The 15,877-nt window shown below is 37.9% G+C and overlaps 1 protein-coding gene across 13 annotated transcripts in view; it reads left to right on the top strand.

Annotated features, from left to right (window-relative positions):
* The first annotated feature begins 428 nt into the window (after window positions 1–428).
* WDFY3 (WD repeat and FYVE domain containing 3) overlaps window positions 429–15,877 on the top strand; it is a 269,816-nt gene continuing 254,367 nt past the window's right edge. For 7 of the 13 annotated variants that reach the window (XM_079153136.1, XM_079153148.1, XM_079153138.1 and 4 more), the window contains exon 1: window positions 1,461–1,509. The gene's annotated coding sequence lies outside the window, so the exon portion shown is untranslated. The other 6 variants (XM_079153139.1, XM_079153140.1, XM_079153143.1 and 3 more) reach the window with 4 other exon arrangements.

Genomic DNA, 15,877 nt, shown 5'->3' on the forward strand with positions numbered 1-15,877 from the left:
GAGCAAATCATTACAAAGGAGTCCAATTCCAAAGCAAACTGGCTAAGAAGGAAACAGCAAGCCCAACTTGCTTCATCTTTATTAGAGGAAATCCTGAAACTGCTGTAAATTGCAGCGCTAGGAAAAACAAGTTTGCCCCATTAGAGCACTGGTGTTACCACTTCCCCACTCAAAGCTGTTTGAGGGAATCCACTCATAACTGCTGACTCAGTTTGTCCCCAGTGCCAAAACTGAAACGTGACCCAAATTGTCTGCTGGGTTGAGTAGGAACAAACAACAGAGGGGCAAACTGATGATCGCTCAGCAATTCCAGGTTTATCAAACTCTGCTTATTTGGTACGTTTGTTAGGACAGCGAAGGTATAAATAATGCCTTTTCCGGGAAAGGAAAGGAAAACTTAAAATCTCAGGCGACGGACTCAAGGTGATTGACGGAAAGCAACATTTGAGACCCGGCTCTTCAACTCGGTAATGGCCCAAAGCCACAGGAGACCGTGCAGGAGTTTCAAAGCTACGTAGTAAAATAGCTAGCGTGGGCAGTTCTTTTGTACTCCAGCTAGAGTAAAATTAACGCAGTCTTGCGTTTTTCCATTGCTGTGTGACAGCATCCAGCAAATGGGTGTATGGTGAAGGGAAGAGAAACCAGGGGGAGAACCCAGTTGTCCTTTTTCAGCTCAGTCTTCTCACAAACTGGAAGCCAGAGGGGTGAGAACGGCGGGAGAGGGGAGGTGGGATGGGAGAGGGGAGCTGGAGAGCCCAATGCAGGGAGAAAGGGAGTGACGGGCTGTGTGCGTCAGGCAGGCGGAGGGGAGAGGGACGGGGGAAGCCGGGGCTAAACTCCAGCGCCCGCTGCCTGCAAAAGGGGGCGACGCCAGCGACCGAGTGCCGGGCAGGCGGGAAGCAGAGGGAAGGGGAGGAAGTAAGGAAAGAGGAAGGAAAGGCAGGAGGGGGTAGAGGCAGAGTGGCTGTAATTTCAGCGGCCGGCTCAGTAGGAGGAGCAGGAGGGGAAAGAGGAGGATCCAGAGTCAGTCAGTCAGCCTGCCAGCGGGAGGTGGGGAAAGCAGGAGGAGGAGGAGGAGGAGGATTAAAGATGGCCACCAACAGCTGCGGGAAACGGCAACAACCCCTCACTTTCTGGGATGGTCCCTGCGGGTTGGCCCGGCCTTGATGGAGAGGAGAGGCCCGAGGAGCGCCGAGGCTGAGGCGGCGGCGGGGACCCCGCGAGAAGGAAGACGCGGCGGAGCAGGGACCAAGGCAGGAGAAGGGAAAGGCGGCAGCGTCGCTGCCCCGACCGCCTAGCGCCGCTACACGCCGGGGCGGACCGTACCCGCACCTCGCGGCCCCAGAATCGAGTCGGCCCGCAGCCCCGCTCCCCGCAGCGGGGCTCCCGGGCCCCGCCGCGGACGCCGCGTCTGCCGCCCTCTCCCCGTCGCCTGCGCGCCGCCGGCGCCCGCCGCGGTCCCGCTCCGGGGCCAGGCCGGCCCGCCGGCGCCCTCCCGCCGGCCCTCCGGTGCCCTCCCGCCGGCCCTCCGGTGAGTGCCCCCCGCCAGCTTCCCCGCCCCCCGCGCCCGGACAGGCGGCGCTGCCTGTCCGGCGCACCCGGGCCGCTTTGTTCGCTCCTGGGCTGAGGCGCTGCCCGCTCGCGGCCCTGCGCTCGCTGCCCCTTGGGACAGGCCGCGGCCCAGCTGCTGTCCTCCCCAGGGGCCGCGCTGCCCGGGAGCTGCCGCCACCGCTGCCATCAGGGCTGACGGCCTGGCCCGTGTCCTCCGCTGCGGCCTGGAGAGGGCGCCGTCGCGGTCGGGTCGGGGTAGGGGTCACGGGTGGCCGGCGGAGGGGAGCGGAGCTGGGGTATTTCGGGGACTGGGGGATGAGGGGGCTGGATATTGCTTGTAGTAATAAGCAGCGGGGGCGTAATCTGGAGGTCCTGGGCGCCCAGGGTTGGGGTCAGGCCGGCCCTCTCGGTGGACCCGCCGGGTCTGCGCCCCCGGAGTCCCCCGCGCCTGGGCGCAGCGGTGCGAGGCCTCCATCCCTTGGGCGCAGTCTTCAGGGCTGCGGGCCTCCTGGCTCATCCCCCTACGCCCTGCGCTGGAAACCCTTCTCTGCAGCCAGAGATGCTCCTAGTCTCCTGTGCAAGGGATGTGGTGGCATTGCAAACATTCACGGTTACAGCGGGGTTTAAAAAGCACCAATGACCTTTCCCATCAAAGCCATCTAGCCAGTATTTGAGCCTGAGGTGCTGCGTTTCAGTTGATTTGGACCATTTAATTTAGAGATCTACAATATTGGGTCTTTCTTCACAGAAATAATATAAGATCAGTAGAAGGGTTGTTTATTGTGTATGTAAACTCTTTCATGGACTTGCAGTTCCTTAAAAATGGTTGTTTTTCTGTGGGAAGATGGTGCTTATGCATACAAAAAAACTATTTTTGTTCAGTAACGGGCATGAATTGGTTATTGCCAACTGGTTATTATGTAGTTTGAAAACCAAACAATTAAAAAAAGAAAAACAAAACCTTTTGCATTGAGATAGCATATTTTCAGGTTAGTATTTGTTTGGTAGCTGCTTTAGAACAATTCATTTCCACCAACAGGCCATATAACAAAACTTAACGGAATAGAACCAAGAATGTGCTGATTTACAATAAAAACTAGACGTGGTATTAGTACATAGGTCTAGTAAAAAATAAATCCCACTTCAAACAGATTAAAAAAAAACTTTTATAATGGAACTGTAAATATAGGAACTAACTTGGCATGTTTCTATATTTGAAAATATATATTGAATTATTCTTGAGAATTCTGCCTGTGATATTTGAGCATTCTTAGTGTGTGTTATACTTTGGACCATTCTCAGGCTTCTGGAAATTCAGGTTTTAAAAGTTTCTTTTCCTGAGTTGAAATTAATTCATGTGAAAATGTGCTTCCAACTTAAAATTTCTGCAAAAAGAAGATATGAATTGAAAAACGTTTTCTGGTCTATCTTGTGAAAATCTGAAAAAAAAAATTAAATGGTAGTGTAATATTTCAATGTCACTTGGATTCTTTACTTTGAAGATTTTGAAGTTCAACTATTCAATTCTGCAGTTGTTAAAAGAGTTTACATCAGGCATTCTTCAGTTCATGCATGTGCTTCCTAGTGGCCTTGAAATCTCCAGAAATTATATGCATAATGTAGCATATATTTGCATTTTTTCCAGATAAAGAGTTCATAAAGTCAAAAGGATCTGGCTCCACCAAAGACTATGAACCACAGGCCATACAATTAAAGAATGAATTTCCTAGCCCAGCATTGTGGCCCTTGCCTGTGGTGGCAGCCCAGGACAGGCTGAGACTGGAGAATGGCTTGAACTCAGGAGTTCAAGACCAGCCTGGGCATCGTAGTGAAACCTCATCTGAAAGATAAACAAATAACTAAGTAAATTTTCTGTGTTTGGAAAGTTAAAATTCTTAGGATTTTATTAAATAATTCATATACTTCTAATCATGTCTAAGGAATATAAGTGTTTTAATTGAGAATTTAGCACACAGGAATAGCTTTTCATATATTTTCATTCAGACATCAGGAGAATGTTAATTCCCTGAGATGGGGAAATAAATATTTAGAGAGGCTTATTTCAAAGTCATTTAGATATTCACAGGCCAACATTTGAGCCGATCTCAGATTGTCTAAATTCAGAGTCAGTATTTTTAATAACCAGGCAATGCTAGACTTCAAATCAGTAATAGCATTTGATTGATGTTATAATGAGTAATAGATGTTTTAGTTAGAAATGAAAAATGTGTCTGAGATTATGATAATACACTAACTGTATACTGGGATTTTGAAGTCATAGACTCCCAGTAGGAAAAAAGCTTGATGATACTGACTCCTATTCATGGTATTAGTCAGAAATCACACCTAAAGTAGGGCCATTTCTACTGATAGGATCATTCACCCTCTGATTGTACTATTTCCTGTAATTACAAATTCATTACTTTTTTTGACACTTTTAATCTTTATGTCTTATCAAAGTCTGCCCTCCTGCTTTCCACCAAGTTCCAGTTTTCTCTTTGTATACATGATGCCTTTGTCATCCATAAAATTAAGAAATAAATGACTCCTCCTTTAATTTTTTTTGAGTCTAGTTTATTAAGGTGTAGTTTACATGCAGTAAAAACTTTGCAAGTATGTACAATTGGGTAATCTCTCCCACAATCGAAACAGAACATTTCCATCACTCTGTTACTCCAAAAAAGTTCCCTCATGCATCTTTTTGTCAGTTTTCTTCCTGTACTAGCCTTAGCCCCTGGCAAACTTTAATCTAGTTAATGTTCATATAGATGTCCATTTTGTCCTTTCTAGAATGTCATATACTTGAAATAATACCGTATGTTGCCTTTTGTGTCATCTTTCACCCAGCATGTTTTTGATATTCTTTACGTTATTGCATGTGATAGGTTTTTCAGTGATGGGCTGATGTTTTAACAATCTGCATCTACCCCTCCCACCCAAATCCCTAATTTATTGCATTTGCTAATTATTGTAGTGTAAACACTGTCACCTTGGTCTATTTTAAAATCCCTAAACCAGTTTGCAGAAATTCTGAAAACTTAACAGTGGGTTCTAGCTTGAGCATACTACTAAATTGTTGGTTTGTTTTTTCTTTTGTTGAGTAGCTTTCTTTCATATCAAGGTATCACAATTTGTTCATCTATTCATGAGTTGATGGACTTCTGAGTGTTTCTTAGTTTTGGTGAACTGTGAATTAGAATACTGTGAACTTTTGCATACAGATCTATGTGAAGAACAGAAGTTCTCCGTTTTCTTGAGTTAATACTTAGGAGTGGGATTATTGCAACTTGCTTTTCATTATCTGTAGTCTTGTAATGACTTCCAAAATGACTATACCATTTTGCATACCTTACCAGTAATGTATGAGAGTTTCAATTACCCTGCATCCTTGATAGGGCTTAGAATTGTCAGTTAATAAAATTTAGCTATTTGTTAAGTCTTTATTATATGTATCTTTAATATTTTGGACTTGTTATTTCTTATTTTCGGTATTTGGCTCAACATAGGAAGTTTAGGATAGATATTCCTAAAAAAATTTTTTTTGTATTGATCGTTGGTTACCATAAGGGATGGTGAGATCTTAAAGGATGTTCTTGAATTTCTTACTATATACTTGCCTTTCATGTTATATTTATTTTTAGTAAAGGAATCATTAATTAATGTTTCACTGTTAACTGTTTTTTAGCTGTGCCTTTTTAAAAAGGTAGATACAGTTTCAAGAAAAATTCAGAATAAAATGATTGTCAAAAAATTATCATAAAGTATTTTTTCAATTTTTACTTAAACTTACAGAAAAAAAAGGTTGTTACTACCTATATGCCAGTACTTTACATTGAAAGGATTTCCCACCACTGTTTTACAAACTCATTGAACTGTTTCTTAAGAACAGTTAAACTGGTTACCACTTTTTCTGAAATTACTTTCTGAAGTATTGAAATCTTTTTTCAAATTTTTTAGATGTTGATGGACTTATAATTTATTCATTTATTTATATGTGGCACTGAGGATTGAACCCAGTACCTCACACATGTTAGGCAAGCGCTCTACCACTGAGCTACAGCCCCAGCCCCTTGGAATCTTAATTTTGAAATCTCTTGTAGTTCTAATGTGGGCAAGGGGTTGAGTTACATACAACCATATGAAATTTTAATTTTTAATGTAAATTACTGTGTTGCCTTGTTGGAATATATATCATTGATTAGAAAGGGATATGAAATATAACATTTAAAAGAATAACTGTATAATTAAGTAGTCATGTTAGATTATAAATAGGAATAGCCATACTCCTAATTTGAGTGTCCTGCAGTAATAAGAGATGTTTGCATAAACCTCTGGGAACAGTTCTTATAGAAAATGGATAATTTGTTCAGTCATTGATTCATACATACATTCTGTCTTCCTCAGGTTCTATGTCCAGGTAAACATAGGGTCTGATTGCTTTATCTTTTAAATATTTTTCCTAATCAGCTCCCTCCTCTGCCCAAAAACAGACCTATTTTCAGGTCTGCATTTCTTTGCTAAAATGTTATAGTGGTCTTTAAATACTTTTATCTCCAATCTCACCCCTTCTCATAGAATCCCCTCATACCCTTTCCATAATGAAGTCTCCCTTTTTTAATTTTGAAAAATATGAAATTATGGTCTTTCCAGTATGCTTTTGATTTTTGCTGCTTCAAATTATTGAATAGCTCCTAAGTTATTATCTGCTAAAGTAGGAGTCCTAATCTGTACAAAGTTTCATGTGACCTGGCCTTGGTTTTTCTAGTGTCATCTGATAGCCATTCATTTTGTTCATTAAAAAAAAAAAAAAGTTTGTCTTCTGTCTGCTATGCACAGTGTTAAGTAATAGAGCTCTATAAAGCAGCTTAAATTCTAGATAACATATATATACCTTTGTCAGTTACATTGACAATTATTGCCAGTTATTGTAGTATATAATGCATACTGTATTATAGTATAACTGTCAATTATGCCACATCAGAGTACTTTAAGTGCCATGGAGAAACTTAAGGCTGGGCTGAGGGGGAAAGGGAGCCCCGGGGTGCCAAAATGTAGGTGGGATTACCATTTATCAAGGGCCCTATGAGAAGTTCTCTCTATTAAGGTGACATTTGAGCAGAGATTTGAAGCAGGTGAGGGAGTGAGGGTTGTAGATCTGACAGGAGAACAGGTTCTGAGGCCTAGAAGCAGGAGGATGCTTGACATGTTCAGAGAGTACTAAAGGGTTGGTTCTAGAGAGGTAAGAGAGAAAGTCAGGGTGATGGAGGCACCAGCCTTCTGTTTAGGTTAGTATGAGGACTGTAGCTTCTGAGCTTAGTGAGTTAGAGCCTACATTGCATCCTCTGCATGGACAGAGATGCCGTCCTGTCTTCTGCGTGATGTTTCTTAATTGCCGTTCTCTCTTGCCCCATACGTTTCCTTTTACCTACAATAGCTGTTGGTCACCCCTCCTTGGCACCCTTTATTGTACCCCAACTTGTTTGTCTCCTCTTTCTAGGCCATGGTTTTGAGGGGAAGACCTAGATTTCTCTTTAACTTCCAAATTCCTGTTCATTGAATTATGGAATTGCTGAATATGGGATTAATCATAGAAAATTGGTAGAAGGATACCAACAACATTGCATAGTGACTGTGAGCTCATGTGGACATGGACTCTGTTTTGCTGAGCACCGTGTCTTTAGTGCCCGGGGCAATGAGTTGTGTGGAATAGGTACTCAGTGAATACTTGGTGAATGATCGGGTGCATGTCCATGTACCAGCTCTGTGCTGTCTCTTTTGCTCTGCTTCCTTGAAACCCATGGATGAGCTTCCCCAAGATCTGTTAACATGTTTGCTGACAGCTTTATACTTTCACTAATGTCAAGCTCAAGAAGTGCCAAATATGTGGGAAATTCGTGCATTCATTCATCATAAACAAATACAATAATAAAGAAATATGGTAGCAAAGAAATGTAGAAATAATTTATCTCCAGGTCAAATAGGTAATGTTCATTGTGGAATGTTTTGGCTTATTCACACTTATGTTTCCCTTTCTTTGGTGGGAATTTTTGAGATTAATTTAGTACTGGGCCTCTAAATCTTTAATAAACAAAACACCACTTAGAATAGAAACACCACTTAGAATAGAAATTCTATAAACAACTGAAATTCTGGTTCTGCAGAGTGAAAAGTCATGAATTTCTTAGGGGTTCATATGGCTGTACAAGGAGCTATTCCTTGATTTATTTACCTGACTCTACTGGTTCAGGTTTTACGTGTTTTAGAGTCTAGAAGTCTCAGACTCAAGCATGGTTCTTTCAGCCCTGGCACATCTAGCTATTGTCATGGGCATGGAACCGTTACCTGTCCAAGTCATCCAGTCTATATGCTTCCATATGCTGTTTGACCTCTAGTACCTGCATGTCTTGGAAACTGCCTAGGAAGGACACCAGCAGACTTAAAATACTGTTATCTGTAAAAGCTGTAAGGCTTAAGGCAAGACCTTTAATGTTAGTGATGAGTCACCACCTTCCCACCATTTTTGTTTAACCAAAAATCATTTTGTCCAGTAGATTGTATGTAATGGGTCATAAACACTGGATTACTGATCTTCCAAAGTGTTGTACTCTATTAAATTTTGTCCATCTAAACTGTAATTTCACTAAAGTGCTGAAGTTTTATTTTGAGTTTGAGGTTCTGTTTTGTTGTTATTTTAATGTTAATAGTTAGGGTCTTGTTTTTATTTCTCATAGAGTGATCTTACTGTTAAATAGGGCCCATTGGTTTTCTCAGTCAAGAAAATTATTTTTTCTTACGTTTTCTCAGTAAAGTTTCGTTTTACACTTTTGTCATCTTCTTCTATTTTTGTATTTTTGTGTATAGTATATTGTGAAACACAGTGTTAATAATGCCTTTAATTATTATTTTAAGTTTAATACATCATTATTTTGTGATATTCCACAAAAGAGCATTATGTTGATCAGGTGCTGCAGTACTTGAGCAAGCTCTAGACTTAAACTGAGTCCCTCTTTAGTAAGGAGAACTGACGGGGTGGTATGCCAGTTATACGTTTTGGTGAAGTTACAGACTTATATTTGAATGTTTAAATCAACTGGATACATGTGAAGCTATGGTGGATTTAAAGTATTCTTGGGTTTTGTAGTTTAGAGAACTACTGAATAAGTGAGAAACTTTAAAAATACAATCATTCAATCCTTTTGTATATGGCCTGATTTTTTAAAGTTCTAATTACTACTACCATTAAAAGATTAGTTCCTGTTTGTAATGGCACTTCAGAGGCCCAGAAATTTAAGATTCTTGTTCTGCCTCTGCTGGAGAGCTGTTTTGCTTTGGGCAGGTCAGCAGCCTGTCTGACTTCTGGTTCATTTCTTGGCAGCCCTTTCCATTCTAAGTCCTGGAGATAATAGTGGTAATTGGGTTCTGACACAAACTCTTAGCTTTCCTCAGTTTCTTAAACCCTTGGTATGTAGGCATGAGTGAATATCACGGGACAGGGTGCTTTTTAACATGTTGTAATAGGTATGTCGTCAACACTTGATGAATCGGCTACATTTTTAGTACCAGTTCTAGCTTCTTCCTGTGTAATCTTTACTCCTTGCTTGTTTCCCTCTGTTCATCAGCCAGTATAGACTCAAAGGAAGCCAACTTATTTAATTGTAGGTAAGAAAAACAAGAATCCGATACATGGCTGTTATTTAATTCATTAAAAAATAAGCCAAAATTGTTTTATCTGCTGTTTTCTCTGTGTGTGTGTGTGTGGGGGGGGCAGCTCATTTGTTTAACTTGTATATTTATTGCATTGCTCTAACGATATTAGCTGGACATAAATTTCACTTTATAAATTGTATGATTTAGGAGATGGTTGTTTTCCATAGGACTGAACACTTTAAAAATAATTCCTACAAATATTTTCTCAAAATATTCAAATTACTTAGTACATTTTAAGTGTTTGAGTTTAGAAAAATAATTAATTTACCTTTTTAAATTTCTCTTATTTACTAAACTGTTTTACTTTACTGATTTATTTTTTTAATTTTAAGTTTTAAAGTAATTATAAACTCCCAAGAAGTTGCAAAAAGAGTGCAGAGTCCCTGTACCCTTCACCCATCTTTCCCCCATGGTAACCTAATTATAATACAAAATTTAATTACTAAAATCATAGTGATCTTACTCCTTTTGAAAGTGTTGACAAATACAAGAATGTTGATATTTTTATCTTACTTAGAGAGTGAAGATGTTGATGCATACAGAATTCAAATTATGTGTCTTATTTCTATAGGCAACAGATCAAAGATGCATTTCTTCTCTGTATTTTGTACAAAAGGGTGACAGGTAACTAGGCAAATGGCTCATTTTTTTCCCACTGGGTAATTCTGTCAGAGCTATGGACATAGTCATGTAAAATTTTTAATTACATGGCATTCTTCCTAATTCCTCCTTGCTAGACCTCTTTATTTAATCACAACTAAGTTTGCTTACTGGGAACATTTATTCTTTTTCAAAATTTTTTTTCTTAATTATAAATGGACACAATACCTTTGTTTTATTTATGTTTATGTGGTACTGAGGATTGAACCCAGTGCCTCATGCATGCTAGGCAAGTACTCTACCACTGAGCTACAACCCCAGCCCCAGAACTTTTATTCTTAACATGTAACTGAATATAAAAGAAGAACTATTCAGCAGTTAGTCAAGAAATGGAAAAAGTATCTATCACTGTGCTGAATATAGAGGAGATTTTGGAAAACTGGAAAGGGGTGTTTATTGTATAGCTAAATAAACAGAGATAGAACATTACCACATATTGTATAATGTATTTCAGCAGATTTTATTCTCTCTAAACACATTAACATGGGCATGTAATTGGCTTTCATTATACAGTTGTTGAGTGAATAAATGTACATAGTAATAAGTTTGTTGTCAGAAAATTATGTAAGCCTTATGAAAATAAATGTTTACTGTCATGCTTAGAAATTCTAAGACTATCTGCTGTCAAGTGAAATAATGATAATACATGTTTTGTGTTTCCTTTTTCTTTTCCTTTCCTAGAAATCTCTCTTTTATTTTTTGTGCTGGGCTGGGGTTCAAATCCAGGGCCTCATGCACACTAGGCAAGTACTTTACCACTGAGTTACATCCCCAGCCCTCACCCTAGAAATCTCTGGGTAAACTCATAATCAGATTTCTTGGATTAAAACCTCATTTTTACTCTGAATTTCAAGTTGTGTCTCTATGACATTGTTCATTAAAACACAGTGTAAGGTCTGCTAGATGGTAAATGTCATAGTTAACAAGTATAAAATAAAAATAAAATCTGTCATTTGTTTTTTAGAATGATTGTGTATTGATTGCCTAATAATTCTATTTAGTTTGATTTATTTGCGTAAGAGTAGTGACTAAATTGGAACAATAAGGGATTAGACTTTTTGCCTAGGAACCTAAGTTCTTATTTCCCAAAATGATGATACAACATAAATTGACCTGAGTGATGCTGTGATCTTCAAGAATTCTGTAAGTTTTTTTCCTAAATATTAAATGTCTTGTGTTCTGTGGTTAGCATTATTGGTACTATAAATGGATGTTGAAGACATTGGTAGTTTGCCCTCGACAACAAATATAGTGGAGAAAAGATAGATGAATCATTGAATAGTATGTGATTATTCTGAGAGGTGAGTAGTTCTGTGGACACTTAAGGAGAAGCAAGATTACTTTTTGTTCAAATGATTAGGAGAACCATACGGCGATATTTGATCTGAGTGTCAAAGGGTTGATAGAATTTTCATAGTGAAAATTGTAAAATTTACTTATGACAAAATTTTAGAAAATTATAGGATCAGTTGCCTTCATTATCAGTAAATCAGAAGAGACTTTTTGGGGAAAAATAGTCTAAATTTAATATTTAAGATTAAGACAAGTATCAGAAATAAAATACTTTGGAAAAAAATACTTTTAACATAAAAATCTTACTTTCTTTGCTCCTGAAGCTTTTAACAACTAGGTTATCATAACAATCATACTAAATATGACTTCCCTGTATACTTCCATGTATTTTTTAAAAATGTTATTGCATATATTTAAAGTATACAAGTGATAAGATACATATGTGAAATGAGTTAACATAACCATCATCTCACATAGTTACCCATTTTGTTCTTGTTTTGTATGTGCAAAAGAGCAGCTAAAATCATTTAGCAAGGATCACAAATAGTGTGATTTTATTAACTGTAATCTTCAGGTTGTACATTAAAACTCTAGGTTTGCTCACCCTACATATCTGTTACTTTGTATTGTTTGACCTATATCTCCCCATTTTCCACCCTGTACCTGGACCATGATAGTAGCTATTTTATTCTCTATCTCTATATTTGACTTTTTCTTTTCTTTTCTTTTAAGATTCCACATGTAAGTGAGATCCTGCAGTGTTTTTTTTTTTTTTTTTTTTTTACTGTGTCTGGCTTGCTGCACTTAGCAGAATATCTTTCAGTTCCATCCATGTTGTGAGAAATGGCAAGATCTACTTTTCTAAGGCTAATATATATTATATGTATATATTATAATGTATATTATATAATCTATATATGCATATATCACAGTTTCTTTATCCATTCATAAGTCAGTAGACACCTAGTTTGTTTGCATATTTGCAAATAATGTTGCACTAAACATTATTAGGAGTGCAGATGTCTTTATGAGATGATTTCATTTCCTTTAGGTATATTCCCAGAAGAACTTCTTGGTCATATGGTAATTCTCTTTTTAATTCCTTAAGCAACATCCAAACTGTTTTCCATAATGACTGACCCATCTACCATGTAGTCCCTGGACACCCATTAGGGATTGGTTCTAGAACTCCTGAGGATATCAAAATCTAAAAATGTTCTGATCTCTTTATTAAATGGCACAGTATTTGTATAAAACCTATACACATATATAGACTACTTATAATACCTAACACCTTGTAAATGCTATGTAAATAGTTATTATGCTGTGTTGTTAGGGGATAATGACAAGAAAAAGCAGTCTATGCATGTTCAGTACAGAGATGCAATTTTTTTTAAGTATATTTTCAATCCAAATTTTGTTGAATCCATCAATGTATAACCTGCAGATATGAAGGGCTCAATGCCTTTTTTTAAAGCTAATTTAATCTGTTGGATTAATGACAGATATGCTTTATATATTTTATTTAATTTGTTACATGCAAAAATAAATTAGATGAGTTATCTCCTTTGTGTAAGATGAAAATTGACATATTGCTGCTTTATTATTTTTGAAGTTCCAATGTTTAAATTATTTCTATTACTTTTGAGCAAAATAACATTAGAAAATGTTGTGTCTGTGGAGTTCAGCATTGCTGAGAGGTAGCTATCTGTATAGGCCTGAAGAATAGTCTGTGGAATGAAAGGAAAGGAAGATGTGGAGGACTGACAGAGGAAAAGAGGAAAGGGGAGAGAAAATAAGAGTTCTTCCTTAGGTCATTCAGGATATTGAAGCCATATTATCCTATTCAAGCCTACAACATTTCTGAAATCTAGTTTGTCAAACTTACAAAGAGCAGGAAATCTTTTGAGTTAGCATTAGTTATATGATAAATTTTAATGAAAAATGGCACCATAACATTTGTGTTCTTCATCTCCTTTTCCAGAGACTAGGATTTGCATTTGCATCACCAGAATAAATACGTTCAGTGATTCCCAGGTTGTCTTAGTTGCATAACCACACAGGCGTTGGCATTGGTGTATATACTTTCAGGAGCAGGTGGAGAGCCTGTCAAGGCATGGCAATTGCTGAAAGCACACCAAGGCCACTACTGTCCCTGACATGTACCTGTGTAGTTGTGGCAGGGTTGGGGAAAATTACCACACAGCCGTTCTAAGGTAGTTATACCAGTGCTCTCTGTTCATAGCTTGGAGAGGAGCATTGCATTTTTCATAGAAAACTGTCATAGAAAATTTTTCATAGAAATTTTTTTTTCTCTGTAGATTTTCATGCACTGTGAATTTGCTTGGCTTGACTAATTCTTTTTTTGTTTGTTTTCTTCAGTGCCAGGGAACAAACTCAGGGTCTCATTCTGCCACTGAACTATACCCCAGCCCCATGACTAATTATTTCATTAATAATCAACCACATCTTGATCACTGCTTGCCCACACTGAAAGATCTTTTAAGGGAGCCTCATATGCTAGCCTTTCTTCTTCCTACCCTGCTTGTTGACATCCACTTTGGGGAAGAGTTTAATCTCTGTTCTGCATATCCTGATGTCACCCGACAAAGAATCATTCCAGTCCAATGAAGAGCCTGTTTAGCGAGCTCTATTTTGATGGCAGGAAATTGTTTGCATTCCACTATCTGTTAGTTTGGGGTGGGGTTATTTCTTACATGGCTTATAGTTATTAATCACACCTGTGTGTACCTTCTTGAGTTTTCTTAAAGTTTAGAAAAGCTCTTCAATAGCAGGTGATGTCTATTGACATCCATACATTTTGTGTGTAGTCTCACTCTTCTAAAGTGGCAGGCGTAAGAGCTATGCACAGGCTTCAGTTATGTTTTTTCATCCCATCAGCTGTTATCATTAAGAGATCTATAAAAAGGTCCTATTTTTATAAAAAAAAATTTAAAGATGGTGAAGTGACTTCCTTATTAAAGAATCTTCTGACTTATTGAAATTGTAGTTAAAACTAAATTATTATTTCCCCATCATTTGAATCTGTTTTCTTCATAAGAGTTCAACTCACACTAATTTTAGTTGCAAAGAAAAGAAACATGTCTGTGGCAGGAAGTTACAAGATAAATATATTGACCAGTAACTTACTGCCAGATGCCTGAAATACAAAGAAATCCTACCAAAATAAACAGGGGTGAAATAGGCTTTTGAAAGATAAATATTAAACATAGCATTAGGTTGAGGAAAAGTTATAGGAATATAAAATTAGAATAGAGAAAAAATAATTGCTTGATGAAAGGGTAAATTAGTCCATGATGTGAGATGTGTTTTGCATTGGATGAATTGATGAAAGATTTGATGTTGCAAGCCAGGTGCAGTGGTGCATCTAGCATTTCTGGAGGCTGAAGCAGGAGAATTAGGAGTGTAAAGCCAGCCTCGGCAATTTAGTGAAGCCTTAAGCAACTCAGTGAGACCCTGTCTCTAATTAAAATATAAAAAAAAAGGGCTGGGGATGTGGTTCAGTGGTTAAGTGCTCCTAGGTTCAATCCCTGGTACCAAAAAAAAGTTTGACATTGCACCATATTGTATCACAGAATAGGTGGAATACATTTGACACTCCTTTACTAGCCATCTGAATCCTTGATTTTTTTTTCATTCAGCACGTTTACAAGTGTCTATTTTGTGTGCTGAAAATATTAAGATGGTAAGATACTATTCTTTCACACAAAGAGCTTGTACAACTGCTAGTTTAGATTATAAATAGGTAATTATTAAATAACATAATAACAGCATCTGTTCTGAGATTTCATTGTCTTCCCCCAGCAAGTGTTTGGATTTTCTTATTATCCATTGCACTTCTTCCTGCAGCTCTCTTGGCATATAAGGGACCTGAGGTAAATACACATACTTTTGTCCTTGAATCTTGGGCCACTTGGTATTTTTTTTTCTTTATATTGAAGATCACCCCATTAGTGGTTTGTTCTTTATATAGGATTCAAGATTGTAAAGAAAGCCAATGAAGGGAATAGCTTTAATGAGGAAATAATATTAGTAACAAAACTAGATTTTCAAGAAAATAGTAGGAATCACATTTTGGGGCATTAAATAGAATTAGAAGTTGAATAAGTTTCATAAAGAAGAATTTATCATTGATTGAAAGAGGCACTGATTTGTATGACTAAATATATACATACTTCATTGCTTTTTGTATTTTATTTGTTTTATATCAAGAAATTGCCACTAAAACTCTTGGGAATCAGATAGCTACTTCAACATGCTATAAAAGAATTTATTTACAAAATGGAATGTAGTAATTTTCTCTGTTTTTAAAAGTTGCAGTCTGGTGATTGAAAAATAAAGTTTGGCATGTAATTGTCCAGAATCTTTTCCTGTATTATGTTATTGTTTTAAAGTAGTACTGATTGCAAAGTTTAGCTCATACCATGTAGGAAATAAATTTATTCTTTTATTTGCTATACTTATAAATTCATTAAGTATACTTAACCTTTGCCTTATCTCAAGATTTGATGGAGTTTTGTTGTATTTATGATGTGAGAGAGCATGGCCGAGTTCTAGAATTAAGGGAGGGGATACTTTAAATGCACAAATTAGGATGAATCCACTTTTGGGAATAGTACTGTATGTTGGAGCCAATCTAGCCTGG

Source organism: Sciurus vulgaris (genome assembly GCF_902686455.1).
Source record: "Sciurus vulgaris genome assembly, chromosome: 9".
NCBI lineage: Eukaryota > Metazoa > Chordata > Mammalia > Rodentia > Sciuridae > Sciurus > Sciurus vulgaris.